Source organism: Bos mutus, chromosome 8 (genome assembly GCF_027580195.1).
Source record: "Bos mutus isolate GX-2022 chromosome 8, NWIPB_WYAK_1.1, whole genome shotgun sequence".
Taxonomy (NCBI): Eukaryota; Metazoa; Chordata; class Mammalia; order Artiodactyla; family Bovidae; genus Bos; species Bos mutus.
Window position 1 is genome coordinate 84738445 of NC_091624.1, and position 19894 is coordinate 84758338.

Here is a 19894-nt window from a genome sequence, read left to right on the forward strand (position 1 = left end):
ACATAGACGGCAGCCCACCAGGCTCCTCTGTCCCTGGGATTCTCCAGGCAAGAATACTGGAGTGGGTTGCCATTTCCTTCTCCAATGCATGCATGCATGCTAAGTCGCTTCATTCCTGTCCGACTCTGGGCGACCCTATGGACAGCAGCCCACCAGGCTCCTCTGTCCACGGGATTCTCTAGGCAAGAATACTGGAGTGGGTTGCCACTTCCTTCTCCAACCACCTGATTAGCCATGAGTAAATTTTCAAATCTTTAAAATATAAATTTTAAAATTTACTTAAATTTTTAAAGGTTTTGTCTTGACATATACGTTAAAACTTTAGAAAAAAAACTTTTTTAATGATGAAAACTGTCAAACACAAAGGGATGAATACATCTCCACTAACCGTGGAAGAGCATCTGGTTTTCTTTTTCTAGTAAGCGTGGCAAAAAGCTCAAAATTTTTTATTAAAACAAGAAGAAAAAATCCTATGCAAAGAATGGAGGAGAGCATCATCACAGGAGTGAGAAACAAATGTGCTTATCTTTTCAATCCAAGAGACTCTGCACAGTCTCGGTTATAGAGTGGCTCCACCCAGTGTGGTGGGGAAGGCAGATAACTAGCGCTCTGTGTGCCTGACGGGGTGCTCAGAAAGCTCTTTGGAACAATCTAGGGCTACTTTCTTCACTGAGTACTTGAACACCTACCACTACTAAAAATATACAAAACAAAGCACTTTCAGGAATTTTTAAACCTAGTCTGGAGTATCATACAACCATTCGAGTAACTTCCTACAAGCCACAAAGCCTTAAGTGCCTTGAGAAAATGACTGCAAAAAAGGAGGCAAACCCAGGAACTGATGTGGCTAAAACACAGTATAAAAAGTGTCAGAGACTGAGGTGGAAAGATAGGCTGGCTTCCTCTCAAGCAGGACCCTGAATACAGAAGTAAAGGGCTTGTTCTGATCAGAGAGCTTGCAATGAATGAAGTTTGGGCCTGAGTAGTGACAAAGTCAGAGATATTTTCAAAAGCCTTCAATCCCAAGGAGTGGAGCTTCCTGGAGGGAGCCTGAAAAGTTACTGCAGCCAGCTTGCGGTAGGGCAACAACACTGAAGAGGAGCAAACGAGCTCAACAGCAGTCATGAGACTTTTAAGGAGGGGATAGCTCCAAGAGGTAACGCACACTAAAACAGTTTTCAGGATGTGGTGAATGAAGGGAATGGACAGAAAATGGGAAGACAACGATCGCTCAGGTGTTCTGGCCTCTGAGACCAGGACAGTCACTTAGAGATGGAGTGTGGTTTCTGTGTGCGCTTGCACTACAAAGCATCCCCAGAGACAGCTTTCTCGTCTATTTTTTTGAAAAGCTAATGTGCTTGCACCTTAGAGATGAAGAACTAGAACCTTAAGCTCACCTCTGCCAAACCCAACTCTCTTCTAGATGCTAACCTGGACCAGCTGCAATGAGAGACTGGACCACCCAAACCCTAAGGCATCCCTCCAGCAAAGGTTCTTGTCGTGGCCTTCAGCTCCTGATGGACATGATGGGTGAATAAATGCTCTGCATTTTCAGAGAGCAGAATTAGAAAACTTAAAAGATGTTACACTGCAACTGGAAGGTCAGATAAAGTAAATGCATCAGGTGACTAATTTGGGTGATGGAAGCTCTCCCTATACATTCCTTAAAAGGAACAACTCAAGGGGATGAAAATGAGGTAAGACCTAAAGCTTACACATTTGGGGGGACCTCCTTAAGAAACATCATGCAAAAACACATGCATCCTTTACACAAAGAAATGACCCCGAGGACACTATTTGCTGGGACTCCCCCACCCCCAAGGGATGTGGAGGAAAATTCTACCCCTCCCTGCAAAAGCACCCATTCAGAATAGACAAAGAGCTCAAGGGTCATCTGAGAGAACTGAAAGGAAGGTGGCACTCTCAAAAATCCCAGACACTCTTGTGACAGAAAGATGCAAACTTTACTGGATGGCAGAAAAGGAGTTAAAATTACCCAAGAAAATGCAGGCAAAAAGAGATGAGAGGCTTGGACTGGCTGATTATTCTTATAAGGATCTCATTTGACAGGGGTAAAATACAAAGAAAAGTGTGTGCCAGTTTTTACAGAAAACATATGAACATATGGGAACTTACCTGGGGAAATTTGCTTTCTTTTAACGGAACAAGGAGTCTTTTCAGGTATTCTGAGTTGAAATTGAGAAGGACATGTTTAATTATAGTAAATGTGGAGAAAGGGTAAGCCGCGGGAGAATGGTGGCCATAACATATTAATATTCAACTTCATTCCTGGGTTGGGTGGGTGGAAGAGACTAGAACAGGAGCTACATTTTTACATACAAAGACCCACTATACAAGGAAGGAAAGAAAGGAGGGTGGGAAGAATGGAGAAAGGGAAGAAAGAAGAGAGAAAGAGACAGAAGAAAAATATCAATCTCCACTTGAATAAGCCTACAGGAGGGATTTTTCTGTAAAGAAAGGTTACGAATGTCAAAGAAAATTATCCCCCAAATTTTGGCTCCTCAACATGAAAACACAAAAAAGATGCCATGTAAACTGTTAAGACAAGAGCACCCTCTTCTATCTCAGACACCCTGTGTACTCAAGGTGCCTGGGGGCAAGCTGATCAGCACTATGCCTTAGCTCTGAACCTCAAATGCAGAGAGATGCCCTGTACCCAAAGTGGGGATGGCGTGCTCTGGTGGGTACACGTGGGGCAGGAGAATCAAAATGCCAACAGTCAGCAGCCCAGTGAAGGTCTCTGATCCGAACCACAATGACCCCAATACCACAAGAGTCCCAGCTCCTCCCACACCCCAAAATGCAACTCTCTGATCAGGCATCTTCTGCCCCCACCCCACCAAATACTAATGGGAAGAGACTGGAAAGAGAACAAGATCGGACAAGGACCAAACAGGACAGGCTAGAGAGCAGTAACAATGATTCTGGGCTCCCTTGGGAGTAATAAAGTGACAGAGCGGACAGGAAGAGAGCCAATTAGTACATTCCCAGACAAGAGAGAGCCGAGGCTAAGGAAAAGCAAGGAATTAAACGCAAATTTTGCCAGTCTGCCTATGTCAGCACAGTTATTCTTCACTAATATGAAACTGACACGCAACCGAGACAAAGGTACCAAAACTGCAAGAATGGCAAGAGCCCCGGGCAGAGGGAAACTAGTCCTGTCTCCATCACTGTCTGCAATGCTCAGTGAGTCGCCTCAGAGCAACTCTAAACTCTATCCTTCTTAACCGTGAAATGAAATAATTCTCAGAGCTGGCATCCTAGAACTCAAAGACCTCATGTTCCTATGAAAGAGTACGGACTTGGGCCGGACGACCTGGGTGTGAATTCCAGCTCTGCAAGTGTTTTTGACTTTGGGAAAGTTACTTGACCTCTCTGTACCTCAGTATCCCCATCTGTGAGACATGAGAAAAACACTCTACCTCATGGAACTGCCTAAGGATGAAGGGCTCTGTTAGTTGTAATTATGGCTGTGGGCAAATTTTGTACCCAATACCTTTTGGGTATGAGCATCTGTGTGGTAAATCACCTTTCTGAAAAGCTCTTCCTCAGAGGGGCAAGCAACTCTGCCTATCACTTTTCAGGGTGGTTCCCTTCCTAGGCCAGGGACTGCTGTTGCTGTTTAGTTGCTCAGTCGTGTCCGACTCTTTGCAACCCCATGGACTATAGCACACCAGGCTCCTCTGTCCTCCACTGTCTGGAGTTTGCTCAAACTCACATCCATCGAGTTGGTGATGCTATATAACCATCTCATCATCTGCTGCCTCCTCTCCTCCTGCCCTCAATCTTTCCAGGCAAGAGGGTCTTTTCCAATGACTTGGCTCTTCCCATCAGGTGGCCAAAGAATTGGAGTTTCAGCAGCAGTCCCTGCAATCTAAGGGACTCTCAAGAGTCTTCTCTAGCACCACAATTTGAAAACATCAGTTCTTTCGTACTCAGTCTTCTTCATGATCCAACTCTCACATCCATACCTGACTACAAGAAAAACCATACCTTTGATTATACAGACCTTCCTCAGCAAACTGATGTCTCTGCTTCTTAATGCACCTAGATTTGTCATAGCTTTCCTTACAAGGAGCAAGTGTCTTCTAATTTCATGGCTGCAGTCACCATTTGCAGTGATTTTGGAGCCCAAGAAAATAAAATGTCACTTTTTCCCCTTCTATTTGCCATGAAGTAATGGGACTAAATGCCATGATCTTAGTTTTCTAAATGTTGACGTTCAAGTCAGTTTTTTCGCTCTCCTCTTTTACCTACATCAAGAGGCTTGTTAGTTCCTCTCCACTTTCTGTCATTAGAGTGGTATCATCTGCACATCTGAGGTGGTTGATATTTCTCCCGGCAATCTTGATTCCAGCTTGTGATCCATCCCACCCAGCATTTCTCATGGTGTACTCTGCTTATAAATTAAATAAGCAGGATGACAATATACAGCCTTGTCATACTCCTTTTCCAATTTGGAACTAGTCAGTTGTTCCATGTCCAGTTCTAACCGTTGCTTCTGGACGTGAATACAGGTTTCTTAGGAGACAGGTAAGGTGGTCTGGTACTCCCACCTCTTGATTGCAACTCCCCTCCATCAGCACCTTGCTAAATTATAGTGCAGGCCTCTGGTTTCCATTCTCTCAAATTCATCCTCGAATCAAATCTCACATAGAATTCTCCTGCTTACAACCCAAAGGCACTTTTTTTTCACATGCAACAACATGGATCAATCTCAAAACTACTATTCTAAGCGAAAGAAGCCAGACTTAAAAGGTTACATACTGTAGGATTACATTTATATCATGTTCTGGGAAAGGCAAATTTTTAAGGACAGAAAACAGGTCAGTGGCTGCCAGGGGCTGGGGTTGGGAGGAGGGGTTAGTCACTCAGGAGCACTGAGGAGGTGCTGTAAGTGTTCTTCATCTTGATTGCAGTGATGGTTACAAGACTAAGATCAAACACACTAAATGATGCACTAAAATGGGTCAATTTTAGTGTGTATAAATTATACCTTAATTTGAAAGAAATTACAGAGAAATCCCAAGGGTTTCCCATTGCCTACAAGTACCACAGCATTGCTGATCTGTCCCCTATCATGCCTTTCACATTCCAGCAGCAACCAACTTTTTTAAATTCCCTGCATACTCTGTGCAGAAATGTCTTAACCACTGTTCGGCTCTTAAACAGTTTTTCCATATTAACCACTGAGTCCTCTGGGCTGTCTTCCTTCTCTCAACCTTCACACTCCCAGGCAGATAAGTTAGTAAGTTATTTCCCTATCACTGCTTTCAAAGAAAGCATGCATATATTGTGATATAATGAATGCTCTTGTCTCTCATTGATCAACTGAAATGTGAATTCTTAGGGAAAAAGAACTACTTTTATCCACGTGTGTATGCCACCTGGTCCATGGCAGATAGTCAATAAATTTTTGTTGGAATGATGTTTCATAAGGCGTCGCTATCTCACTGCACCCCCAGCACTTACACGAGCGCTCACTTGGCTCAGTAAACAATGGCAGCCCTTGCCCTGCACACTAATACAAGATGATGGACATGACCGTGCAAGCTGAAACCATGCAGAGCAACCTTAATACCAAACAGAAAAATTCTAGCTTCTCTATGATCTGTAACATTTTTTGTCAAAAACACTAAAAAGCAGTTACATAGGAAGATGAAAAAAAGCAAAACATTCATTTACTACACTGTAATTTAAAACATTAGAAATTTGAGAATTAAAGCATTTCATTTATCGGGAAAAAAAGCATCAAGAGTAGTCTGAAAAAAAAAAAAAAAAAGATTAGTCTGAGTAGTTTGAACAGTGGTGCCTTCTTCTCACTGTATAATTTAAAACATCAAATGAGCATCTTTTGTACGGGCATACTCCTGTCTAAGTCTGGATTAGCTTCCAACATTTTAGCCCTTCTGTTTTCATTGTCCTGCAGTATCTCTGAGGAGTTCTCTTTAAAAGGACGTTTTCTACCAGCATCTTTTCCTCTGTTATGCGTTCATCCTTTTTGTCACAATCGCTTTTCTAATTTACATAGCAGCTTCCTCTTCCCTAACTCCTCTGGCTGCACACACAGAGGCTCTAGAACAGGGGCAGCGTTGACACGCCTGCAGTCAGCTTGTTTTCCTAGAACTCGATTTAGGAAAGGTTCAAATTTCACTTCCAGAGTTAGCACTTCACATTTCTTTGCTGCACTTTGATCTCTGTCCGCCAATTCCCTCTTTGAATTATCCATTTTCACAAAATGTCACGTGAGTTTATCTCTGGGAGACAAGGAGGCAACACAGCTATGCCCTTTGCTGTCTGTTCATGAACCAAATAACAGGATGTGCTGGCTGTACTTTAATACACTCTGTTAATGTAACATAATAACCAAAATGTAAGCTGTGTTGATGGAGGATCCATGTTAATTAATCACAACAACTGAAAGCTGTCCGTACTGGAAGCATGCAAAGTGAGAAATACCTTTGTTTAACAAGTAAACAAGTAATTTTAGAATGAATGAACTGGTTCACCACTGGGTCAGATTTAACCAACAGGAATTTATGCCCTTCCCATCTACACCTTCTAATTAATAAGATCACAAAAACAGAAAGTGAAGTAGCTCAGTCGTGTCCGACTCTTTGCGACCCCATGGACTGTAGCCTACCAGGCTACTCTGTCCATGGGATTTTCCAGGCAATAGTACTGGAGTGGATTGCCATTTCTTTCTCCAGGGGATCTTCTCGACCCAGGGATCGAACCCAGGTCTCCCACATTGTAGACAGACGCTTTACTGTCTGAGCCACCAGGGAAGTCACTTCCTAAAGACCCAATTCAGGGTCAGGTACAACATATTAGAGGAGAGATCTAGATTATAATCCCAATTCTATCACTAGTAACAAAGTTACATTCTAACACAGTACCCTATAAAATAGGGTTAATGATACTTCCTCCTTCATCAGATGGTTCTGAGAGACAAAGGAGAAACACATTTTAAAAAGTACTTTGAAAAATTCAACTAGATACTATCCTATCAAACATATACTTAGCAGGCACCAGGCATTATTATACGAGATTTTCTTAAATCTCATAGAATTCTCATGACACAAGAGAATTCTCATGGTACAAGTACCAGTATAGTCTCCATTTTACAGAAGCATACTGAAGCACAGGCAAGTCATATAATGTGTCCAAGGGTATGCAGAGAGTAAGCAGAGAAGCAGATTGTTGTCATTGTTCAGTCATCCAGTCGTGTCGGGCTCTTTGTGACCCCACAGACTGCAGCAGGCCAGGCCTCTCTGTCCCTCACCACCTCCCGGAGTTTGCCCAAGTTCATGTCCGTTGCATCGGTGATGCCGTCCAGCCATCTCATCCTCTGACTCCCTCTTCTTCTGCCCTCAATCTTTCCCAGCATCAGGGACTTTTCCAATGAGTTGTCCGTTTGCATCAGATTACCAAAATACTGGAGCTTCAGCTTTAGCATCAGTCCTTCCAGTGAGTATTCACGGTTGATCTCCCGTAAGATTGACTGGTTTGATCTCCTTGCTGTCCAAGGGACTTTCACAAGTCTTTGAACTCAAAAGGTTTCTCTCCACAGGTCAAGTTCTCTAAAACTTCTTCACTAACGTGTCTACTGTCCACAGAAAGTAGAAGGACACGGTCATTGAAAGGGGTGAAACACTGACTCCTAGAAACTGGACAAACCTAATTCAGTATGACTCAGAGTAATCAAGTAGTTCTCCTCTAACACTTTCAGATTTGGGGCAGAACTAATACAAACCAAACTCAAAAATGTTTGTCCCATCACATTGTGATGGGTACCTCGTGGTAAAGACAAGATGGTCCACAAGATGACTTCACCGGCAGCTGCGCGCTTGCCTTGGGAACAGTTTCAGTTTCCCATCAAAAAGAGGGACCTGTCTCTCATGCCTTAAATAGAAACTACTTTAAATGATATACAGTGTGATTTAAATTACAGATTATAAAAAACTACTTTCCAGGGGACTTCCCTGGCAGTACAGTGGTTAAGACTCTTCGCTTCCAAGGCAGGGGGTATGGGTTTGATCCCTGGCCGGGAAACTAACCATCCCACATGCCATGCAGCATGGACAAAAACATATTTAGTTTTTAAAAAAGATTTTAAAATAGAACTACTTTCCAAATCACACAGAAAATACCGGAAGGGACATGATAAATGCATAGATACATTTTATGAGATAGAAATCAGGGTGGCCTCAGGTAATAGAAAGTCCTGACTGTAAGAGCTGAAACAATGAGCTCTCTCACAGAACAAGTCAGGAGCAGCAGACGTGGGCTAAGTGTCAAGGACCCCAGCTCTGCCTTTGCTGTTGCCATGCTCAGCCCCCTGAGTCTGCTCACTGCCTCACTAAGCCTCACTGACAAATTCCAAGCAGGAATTTCTCTCTCCTTCCAGATGGGTAACTTTCACTACCTTTGTCTAGCACACTTCCTCTTATAAATTACTGGCCAGAACTTAGTCACACGCCTGCTATCAGACCAACAGCTCCTAAGGGGGATGAAATGATCATGACTTAGGTTTTTATATTAATCATGAGCTATCTTGGACCCATCTCCCATGTCTGGCTACTTGGGAAGAAAGAGGTAGAATGGGTTTCAGGGTAAGCATCAGTATTTAATACAATTATTGTATAAGAGGCATATGACAAATGTGAAATGGTTCACATGACTCTCTAGAGCTGGGTCCCTGTGAGTTTTGAGAGCAGTCCACCACCACACAAACAGGGGCACCAGAACACAATGAACTACTTCACTCGTTAAGTAAGAGCCAGTAGAGCAAAGTAGCTTTTCAAAAGCATAATTTCTCAGCCAACAGCATGAATCAGAAGAAACTGTTTTAGTTCTCTTCAATTGTACCCTTCCCAAAATTATCTAGTTGAGCAATCATATCCAACCTCAACCTGTGTATTCAGGCTCTGCTTAGGGAACAAGGGGGTGGAAAAACACATAGGTTTAGATGTGGCGATCACTCCATTTTCATTTTTAAAAAAAATTAGCTGTCCTTTTTCATTTAGGCAATTCTTTCCTTCTTAGCAAAGCAAGAAGGACAGGAGATTACCTGAATAAAAAAAAATTACCGAGACAAGATATCTTCCTATAGTTAAGTTTTCAGTTGCAGGCTTATGATGAAGGTAAATTCAAATACTACCTTGAAAGACTCAGAGTGGGTCTGAGGGCATGAGCCATTCCTTCTATGCTTTTACAGATAGCATTCAGCCTAAGATTGGAATTAGGCTGACCCCTCTTCAAAGAACGAAGGCAAATTTACAAAGTTTTTATTTTAAAGCTCAACTGCATCCTATTCACCGCTCCAAATCATCTCATCTCTCCTATCACTGTTCTTTCCACCTGAACATCTGCTTTGCCAATTAACACTATCATTTCTGTCATTCAAACTCTATCAGTTGAAATTCAAAGTCTGTCTCAAATGCCTCGTTTCCTCCATGCCCAAGACTTGGAATCTTTCATTACAGGGCTTATTCACTGTCCAACTCCTAACCTCTTGAAGACTTGCACCCAAGAAAGATGCAATGTTGTATAACTGTCCCCAGAAATAAAGAGACCAAAAGAATAACAGACTAGAGTTGAAAATAGGACCCCTTCCTTCATCGTTTATCAATTTTGTTTTCCTTTCGAGTAGCACAGGAGGAAAAGCAATAGCAAAAGCAGCAGGAAGGCACTAGAGAAGATGGCAATGACTGTACATCTGACCAGTTTCTCTATACTCCAGAGATGCCTGCCCTGCACACGTCTACATACAACAGAACAGACACAAACAAATGATGACTGCTAATTCTGGCTGGTTTCTTTCCCCCTTAAACACACTCCAGAAGTCACTGCAATAACGGAAACGTTTGGGAGACTGAGCCATCTGATGACAATTACAGGAATCCTGGAAGGGAAGAGAATGCTCAGGGCAGGCCAGACGGCCATGCAATTACAAACCCTCTCTCAGCCCCAGAGTCGTCTCCACACCCTCTGCGTGCCTGCCAGGGGGAGGTGGATGGGGAGGCTGCTGCTCAGCGTTCCCAGGCTGACACGCTCTCACGCTGCTCCAGAGAGCACACCACCATTTAGGGTTGCTCCGTTTTCTCACCCCTTGCAGAAAGACACTTCCTGATAGTCATGAGTTTGGTTCCCAAGGATGTGAGACTCACAGAAACCAAGACTTGTTCAGTAAAAAAGATGACCGAAAAGGTAAACCACTGAAAATGCTTGCTGCTCTTGCTGTTTAGTCGCCAAGTTGTGTCTGACTTTTTGTGACCCCATGGACTCTAGCCCGTCAGGCTCTTCAGTCCATGGGATTTCCCAGGCAAGAATACTGGTGTGGGTTGCCATTCCCTTCTCCAGTGGATCTTCCCAACCCAGGGATTTAACCCATGTCTCCTGCATTAGCAGGCGGATTCTAACACTGAGCCACCAGAGAAGCCCACTGAAAATGTTAATATGAAACTAAAACTTTTTTCCAAGTCCCGTTACTCCCTGAACTGATCCTTATGGCATTGGGAAATGAGGATAATGGATGGGAAGAGAAAAAGGCTAGTATTTTCTGAGTACCTCCAAGAGAAAGCTACTTTCAGAAATAAGAGACCTTAAAAAGGACAGAGCATTGCTGATTTAATGAGAGCTAAAGTTCGGAGAAGCAACTTCCCTAATCCCAAAGCTCTTAAATGAAGGCAACAGGGTAAAAACCAGGCTCACCTAGCTCCAACAGCCACACTCTTTCTACTCAGCTACACTACCTGAGAAATAGCAAACCCAGAGTCGAGCTAGTACGATACAAGCTGGCTTTAATCACTACCTGGTATGCACGCTAAGTCGCTTCGGTAATGCCCAACTCTTTTGCGACCCCATGGACTGCAGTCCACCAGGCTCCTCTGTCCATGAGATTCCGGAGGCAAGAATATTGGAGTGGGTGGCTATGCTCTCCTCTACAACTGACAATTTCTTTCTTCTTAATTTATACAAAGTTTAAGAAGTGAGCTTCAAGGACTTCCCTGATGGTCCAGTGGCTAAGACTGCACGATCTCAATGCAGAGGGCCTGAGTTCCATCCCTGCTCAGGGAACTAGATTCCCCATGCCACAACTAAAACTCAGCGAAGCCAAATAAATAAAAAAAAATTTTTTTAAAGAAGTGAATTGCAGGTTAATTCAAAGAAAGTTTACAATTTTATTTGTAAAAGTTTTAAAAACATACTTGCTATTAATCTACCGAGAGAACAGATAACACTATTATTTACTCATTTATATATTACCTTCCAGTATTTGTTGTTAATATATCTACCTTTTTATATGCCAGTTGGGGTCATAATATTTATAGTTTTATATCTATCTCTTTTCAACTAACATATTGTAAGTATACTCCTGTGCCATAAGATAAATTCCTCAAAAGTCAGATCTTTTAAATAATTACATCAGAATAGATTTCATAACTAAAGTCTTCCAACTTAAAGCCCTGTGCTGACAGGATTAGGAAATTTAAATACTTGAAATATTACATATTCCATGTAGATGGCTAAGGAAACAAGGAGACTGATGAAAAATGAATCATGATTCCAGGGAATCCCTGTTGGTTCAAGAGGATGAACTTTGACGGAATCAAGTTTGCCAAATTTTTGTATGTTGGAAATATAATCAACCCTTGCTGTTGTTGTTTAGTCACTAAATTGTGTCCGAGTCTTTGCAACCCCATGGATTGTGGCCCACCAGGCTCTTATGTGCATGGGATTTCCAGGCAAGAATACTGGAGTGAGTTGCCATTTTCTTCACCAATCAATCCATGCTGCTGCTGCTGCTAAGTCTCTTCAGTTGTGTCCAATTCTGTGCGACCCCGTAGCCCACGAGTCTCCTCTGTCCACCGGATTCTCTAGGGAAGAATACTGGAGTGGGCTGCCATTTCCTTCTCCAAATCAATCCATAAATAGACACAATGTACAAAATTCAAAATTAGGATTCCAAATTACCATTCAACTATATTCTACCAATGCTTTCCATGAGTTTTTTTTTTTCCATTTGTTCTGGCAGTGCCCCACACCTTGTGCAGAGAAGGCAATGGCCCCCACTCCAGTACTCTTGCCTGGGAAATCCCATGGATGGAGGAGCCGGGTAGGCTGCAGCCCCTGGGGTCGCTAAGAATTGGACATGACTGAGCAACTTCACTTTCACTTTTCACTTTCATGCATTGCAGAAGGAAATGGCAACCCACTCCAATGTTCTTGCCTGGAGAATCCCAGGGATGGCAGAGCCTGGTGGGCTGCAGTCCATGGGGTCGCACAGAGTCGGACACGACTGACGAGACTTAGCAGCAGCAGCAGTGCACCCTGTTGGATCTTAGTTCCCTGACCAAGGATTGAATCCAGACCCTCAGCAGTCAAAGCACAGAGTTCTAACCACTGTACTTCCAGGGAATTTCCTCCTAAGTCTTTATGGAAATCAAAAGTATAGAAGCTTTGTGGAATTTTCCTTACATAGAGCCATAAGTTGAGCACTTGCTTCAATGTATTAGCAAAAGATGAACTTCTCCAGCATGGCACACACCAAAGAACTGTTTGACAATCTTGCATAATGTGGTGGTCGTAATGACAGCAATAATAAAAAGTAAAAATGACAGCAGCAACGATGGTGGCTTTCATTTGTTAAGTCTTTCCCTTCGTTAGTTACTGTTCTTAACACTCGAAACAGACACGTTTAATGTCATTCTCTCTAAATCCCATAAGGTAGCAACTCTTCTGATCCACTAAACTTGAACTCAGAAAACTTGAATTTAAGTCCATTCATAGTCCTAATGTGTTAGTAAGTATCATGTCTCTAGTTATACAATTTTTTCACTACATAATAGATGGTTTGGGTCTGAGAGTGTTGTAGAATGAATAAATTCTCAAGTATTACAGATTTGACAATCACTTGAAAATATAAATATACGCATGCCCCTCCCAATCCATGTCACTAAATGGCATACAGCTTTACATTGATTTATACCACCGCACACTAGAAAATTATTAACAATCAACATGTTAGCCTTGACGTACTCCTTTTCCTATTTGGAACCAGTCTGTTGTTCCATGTCCAGTTCTAACTGTTGCTTCCTGACCTGCATATAGGTTTCTCAAGAGGCAGGTCAGGTGCTCTGGTATTCCCATTTCTTTCAGAAGTTTCCACAGTTTTGTGATCCACACAGTCAAAGGCTTTGGCATAGTCAATAAAGCAGAAATAGATGTTTTTCTGAAACTCTCTTGCTTTTTCGAGGATCCAGCAAATGTTGGCAATTTGATCTCTGGTTCCTCTGCCTTTTCTAAAACCAGCTTGAACATCTGGAAGTTCATGGTTCATGTATTGCTGAAGTCTGGCTTGGAGAATTTTGAGCATTACTTTACTAGCGTGTGAGATGAATGCAATTGTGCGGTAGTTTGAGCATTGTCTGGCACTGCCTTTCTTTGGGATTGGAATGAAAACTGACCTTTTCCAGTCCTGTGGCCACTGCTGAGTTTTCCAGATTTGCTGGCATATTGAGTGCAGCACTTTCACAGCATCATCTTTTAGGATTTGAAATAGCTCAACTGGAATTCCAACACCTCCACTAGCTTTGTTCATAGTGATGCTTCCTAAGGCCCACTTGATTTCACATTCCAGGATGTCTGGCTCTAGGTGAGTGTGAGTGATCACACCATCGTGATTATCTGAGTCGTAAAGATCTTTTTTGTACAGTTCTTCTGTGTATTCTTGCCACCTCTTCTTAATATCTTCTGCTTCTGTTAGGTCCATACCATTTCTGTCCTTTATTGAGCCCATCTTTGCATAAAATGATCCCTTGGTATCTCTGATTTTCTTGAAGAGATCTCTAGTCTTTCCCATTCTATTGTTTTCCTCTATTTCTTTGCATTGATTTCTGAGGAAGGCTTTCTTATCTCTCCTTGCTATTCTTTGGAATTCTGCATTCAAATGGGTATATCTTTCCTTTTCTCCTTTTTCGCTTCTCTTCTTTTCACAGCTATTTGTAAGGCCTCCTCAGACAGCCATTTTCCTTTTTTGCATTTCTTTTTCTTGGGGATGGTCTTGAGTTCTGTCAATGTCACGAACCTCCATCCATAGTTCATCAGGCACTCACTCTATCAGATCTAGTCCAAGTAGGAAAAGGAGTACGTCAAGGCTGTATATTGTCACCTTGCTTATTTAACTTATATGCAGAGTACATCATGAGAAATGCTGGAAGGAGCTTAAGCTGGAATCAAGATTGCTGGGAGAAATATCAATAACCTCAGATATGCAGATGTCACTACCCTTATGGCAGAAAGAGCCTCTTGATGAAAGTGAAAGAGGAGAGTGAAAAAGTTGGCTTAAAGCTCAACATTCAGCAAACTAATATTATGGCATCTGGTCCCATCACTTCATGGCAAATAGATGAGGAAACAGTGGAAACAGTGTCAGACTTTATTTTTTTTGGCTCCAAAATCACTGCAGATGGTGATTGCAGCCATGAAATTAAAAGACGCTTGCTCCTAGGAAGAAAAGCTATGATCAACCTAGATAGCATTTTAAAGAGCAGAGATACTACTTTGTCCCCAAAGGTCCGTCTAGTCAAGGCTACGGTTTTTCCAGTAGTCGTGTATAGATGTGAGAGTTGGACTATAAAGAAAGCTGAGCACTGAAGAATCGATGCTTTTGAACTGTGATGTTGGAGAAGACTCTTTGAGAGCCCCATAGACAGCAAGGAGATCCAACCAGTCCATCCTAAAGCATATCATTCCTGGGTGTTCATTGGAAGGACTGATGCTGAAGCTGAAGCTCCAATACTTTGGCCACCTGATGCAAAGAGCTGACTCATTTGAAAAGACCCTGATGCTGGGGAAGACTGAGGGCAGGAGGAGAAGGGGACGACAGAGGATGAAATGGTTGGATGGCATCACCAACTCAATGGACATGGGTTTGGGTAGACTCCGGGGAGTTGGGAGATGGACAGGGAGGCCTGACATGCTGTGGTTCATTGGGTCGCAAAGAGTAGGTACAACTGAGCAACTGAACTGAAATGAACACGTTAGCTTTAAAATAAAACCTCCTTGGCCCCCGAAGGCACATATTTGATAAGTGTCACAAAAATCCAAGAGCTAAAGCTTGCCAATTCTAGAAATGTGAACCCCAAAATAAACTGAATCTATCAACACCTGGCATCTAATTGAAAACTCTTAAAGAACCAGGGCTTCTTGCTACTGGAAAGCTGGCTGATCTAAAAGTCATATGTCCCTACCAAGAGTTGTCCAAGACAACCAAAGCAAAAGGGTCTGAGTTACAACCTGAGTCTGCCAGGGTGGGGCATGTAAATCCATGTGAAGTCCCAGGAAGGAAAGAAAGGCTATCTCACAAAAGAGAAGACTGCCTCCAGAAAGAAAGTGGGAGATAGCACTTGCAGAGGAAGGGAAGAGGTCCAAATCTGAATTTTCATCTGGCTCTGCTTCTGTGCAACAGTTAGAACTGGACATGGAACAACAGACTGGTTCCAAATAGGAAAAGGAGTACATCAAAGCAGTATATTGTCACCCTGCTTATTTAACTTATAGGCAGAGTACATCATGCAAAATGCTGGACTGGATGAAGCACAGGCTGGAATCAAGATTGCCAGTAGAAATATCAATAACCTCAGATATGCAGATGACACCACACTTATGGCAGAAAGCAAAGAAGAACTAAAGAGCCTCTTGATGAAAGTGAAAGAGGAGAGGGAAAAGTTGGCTTAAAATTCAACATTCAGAAAACTGAGATCATGTCATCCGGTCCCATCACTTCATGGGACATAGATGGAGGAGAAACAGTGGAAACAGTGGCAGACTTTATATTTTAGGGCTCCAAAATCACTGCAGATGGTGACTGCAGCCATGAAATTAAAATACGCTTGCTCTTTGGAGGAAAAGCTATGACCAACCTAGACAGCATATTAAAAAGCAGCAACATTACTTTGCCAACAAAGGTCCATCTAGTCAAGGATATGGTTTTTCCAGTGGTCATGTATGGATGTGAGGGTTGCACTGTGAAGAAAGCTGAGCGCCAAAGAATTGATGCTTTTGAACTGTGGTGTTGGAGAAGACTCTTGAGAGTCCCTTGGACTGCAAGGAGATCCAACCAGTCCATCCTAAAGGAAATCAGTCCTGAATATTCATTGGAAGAACTGATGTTGAAGCTGAAACTCCAATCCTTTGGCCACCTGATGCAAATAACTGACTCATTTGAAAAGACCCTGATGCTGGGAAAGATCGAGGGCAGTAGAAGGGGATGACAGAGGATGAGATAGTTGGATGGCATCACTGACTCAATGGACGTGAGTTTGAGTAAACTCTAGGAGCTGGTTATGGACAGGGAGGCCTGGTGTGCTACAGTTCATGGAGTCGCAAAAAGTCGGACACGGCTGAGTGACTGAACTGAACTGAACTGCTTCTGTGTATTAAGTTAAAGTTTTAGTTCAGTGAAAGTAATTAATACCCAGGTTCTGCAATCCATTCTGCAATCCACCCAAACTCACCCTGAGCATTCCTGCTCATTTCTCTGGTCTCCAGGACCCAAGAATCCCTTTTGTTCAAGCAAAGTTTGGTTGTTACTTGTTTCTCTCTTTCAATTCTAAATTTCTGCCAAGTAATTAGAAAAAGAAAATGAATAGCTGTTTTTGAGGTTTTTTTTAATGGAAGCTGTGGGGGGTTAGAGTCACCACAGCCTCTCACAAAAATAAAATTAAAATCATACTTCTTTGACCTCTCCTCTTTCAAGGAGAATGGATAAAAGCAGTTTGGTTCTGGGCTGTGAAGTCAAGGATTTGATTCAAATCACCTCTACTGAAATTTAGGTAGTTTGCCAAAAGTAGCTTAGTCAATAAAAGAAACATACATGGATTTACAAAACATTTTCATAAATCCCCACAATTATCATAATGGAAGGTGTCATTAGTATGCCCAGATGAAGGTAACAAAGTTCAGAGGGTGAAAGCACTAGACCCAAGATCACACTTAAAAGTAACACAGCATGTGGAAAGGAGGTTTAAGAGAGAGGAGACATATGTATACCTATGAGTGACTCATGCTGATGTACAGCAGAAACCATCAAAATATTGTAAAGTAATTATCCTCCAATTAAAAATAAAACCAAATTTTTTAAAAAGTAACAAAGCAGTTTTTTTAATACATCTTCTACATAATTTTTCCAAGTAACTGTAACATGTTATGGTTCAAAGAAATTCCTCCAACTCGAAGTAACATTCAAAACTACGCTAAGGACTATATGCTGCTGCTGCTGCTGCTGCTAAGTCGCTTCAGTCGTGTCTGACTCTGTGCGACCCCATAGATGGCAGCCCATCAGGCTCCCCCGTCCCTGAGATGCTCCAAGCAGAACACTGGAGTGGGTTGCCATTTCCTTCTCCGATGCATGAAAGTGAACAGTGAAAGAGAAGTTGCTCAGTGGTGTCCGACTCTTAGCGACCCCATGGACTGTAGCCCACCAGGCTCCTCCATCCATGGGATTTTCCAGGCAAGAGTACTGGAGTGGGGTGCCATTGCCTTTTCCAAAGGACTGTATGAATTACAAGCAAATCCTGAACGCATCTATCCAGCAGTAGGTACTCATTTTATGCTATTTTATATTCTCCACTAAACTATACAGACGTAATAAGAGAAAATTCTGAAATTATCGCAATTCTCCCCACCATCCTGTCCTATGAACTCACTTCTATTGCACAAACACACTGAATGGGCATTACAAAAACTATGGCTATACCCCCAGAACATACACATGGCAGGCAGAAACCAAAGAAGCATGTGACAATAACAGCAACAGTGGTGAGCCCTTTCCACCATTTAAGTTGTAAACACAGCTGCTTCCTTTGGTCACCAACAAACCCCTTGAGAAGGTGGTCCATGCCTGTATGTACCAATTCAAACGGTAGGTAGCTCTGAAAGCTATACCATCATCAACAGGGCCATGTTTTTTTATTGTCCAGAACCAAGGACAAGAACCAAGGTTCCTGTATCTGCAATTAAAAGGGCAATGTTTGACTCCTGAATTATAACAAATTCAGCTAGAATATGTATATATACCATATACAGATATGCTATATGTATATATCATATACAAAATACATACATATATCTTTTTCCTCCCTCTGATTCTATAAACAATGTACTCTCAGCTACAGAAAATCTCAAAGGTGTAGAAAGCATAAAGAAGCAAACATTAGTTACAATTCCAGCAACCAGAGGCACAACTAATGACATTTCCTTCTAGTTTTTTCTTAATTCCTGACAGACTATTTGAACTACCCTTTTCTACAGAAAAGTAACTAATTCTTTGGGGCAGAAACAAGATAGGAACTGGAGCCTAGAAAAGTTAATCCCACTGTATTTATAGACAAATTCAAACTTCTTGAGCAAAATCTCAATTGACAGCTATAGCAAAAATACTTAAAATCCTTTGGAAAAGCTCAGTAAAGTCACAATCAAACTCTCAATGTTAGATCCGGAAGAAACAATAATCTATAATGATCACAGAGGTTCTCTTGTGAGAATCTGTTTTGTTTTGAAGAACTTTATTTCCCCAAATTCTATTTTTGCATTCAAACTATTAACCCTAGTATCCTGATGGACTTCAGAACCACAAAATAAAGCACCATGGTATACTGAATCTCTTAAGCTTCAGGAGTCTGAGAAAACAGCAGAAGGTTACTCTGACCTTGCCCTCATCCTTCTTCCCTGGGACAGGCCATAAAACCCTCATAATGCCAGGCGCCCTCCCTATGCCCAGAGGAAAGAAGCATCTTATCTCCGAACACAAAGGGATGCAGGAAAGAATCCTCACTAACAAGCCTTGCTGGGTCTTTCCCCAGTTCACTACAATGACCCCCTCCTTACCCTACCATATCCCTCCATAACTGCACACTCTTCAAAAATCTAGCATGAAATACTCGTCTGTTGCTTTGGGTCTTCATTTCCTTATCAAAGTTCCCATGTCCCATAAAATTTATATTAAATGTATCTGTATGCTTTTCTCCTGTTTAAAAATAATTTGTTAATCTCCTGTTAATCTGTTTAATTTCCGACCCATCCAGGGACCCTTGAAGGGTGGAGGAAAACATTCTTTCCCTACAATCACCATTATCAGTAACAAAAAAGACTTCAGATCACCCACAGCAGAGGGGGACAAAAGGCTCTGTTTTCTCCTAAAACTCTGCTTCTAGAGGATACTAAGAAAATATCATCTAGTCTAGTGTGCACGCACACACGCACGTGCGCTCACCTTTCTGGCACAGGCACACGGCAAGGAGCACAGCTTCTGTCCTCCAACTGGAAATGGAGAGCTCAAAAGTAAAGCCCATCATGTCCTAACACAGTTGACAGCAATCTGCTTTTTGCATGGAAAAATACTTAAATGGAACCTACGAAGGTTCGTAATGCTAAGAGCCTTTGGAACATAAATCTATTTTGCAGCAATTTCATTGATCATGTATTTCTAAGATACCTACTTAAGAGGGGCTCAGATAGAAAAAATACTTTTGTACCAGTTACCACTAGGTAAACGTGAGTTTTAAATACTCTTTGGTACAACAGACCTGCAATTTTATTTCCCATAGCTTAGTGATTGTAAATGCCCTGTGACCCTCTTAAGCACTGCCAACATCAACATCTGGTACCTGGCACAAAGAAAATAGATTCTAAAAGGTTTTCTTTAAAAATCCTTTCATTTTCATCATGTGCTTTAAATATGTTTCTAAGATAGTTCTCTTTCCCCTCTCTCTGACACAGGAAAAAAAAAGATTCTTTTCTCTCAGGCAGCTGGCTTATGTGTTAGAAGCAGAAGAGGAAAATAATTGCCAAACATTAAGTTGTGGCT

The 19894-nt window shown here is 42.0% G+C and overlaps 1 protein-coding gene across 8 annotated transcripts in view; it reads right to left on the reverse strand.

The window, feature by feature from the left end:
• Window positions 1-19894, reverse strand: part of BNC2 (basonuclin zinc finger protein 2) — a 485586-nt gene that overhangs the window by 390632 nt on the left and 75060 nt on the right. The window lies entirely within an intron of this gene.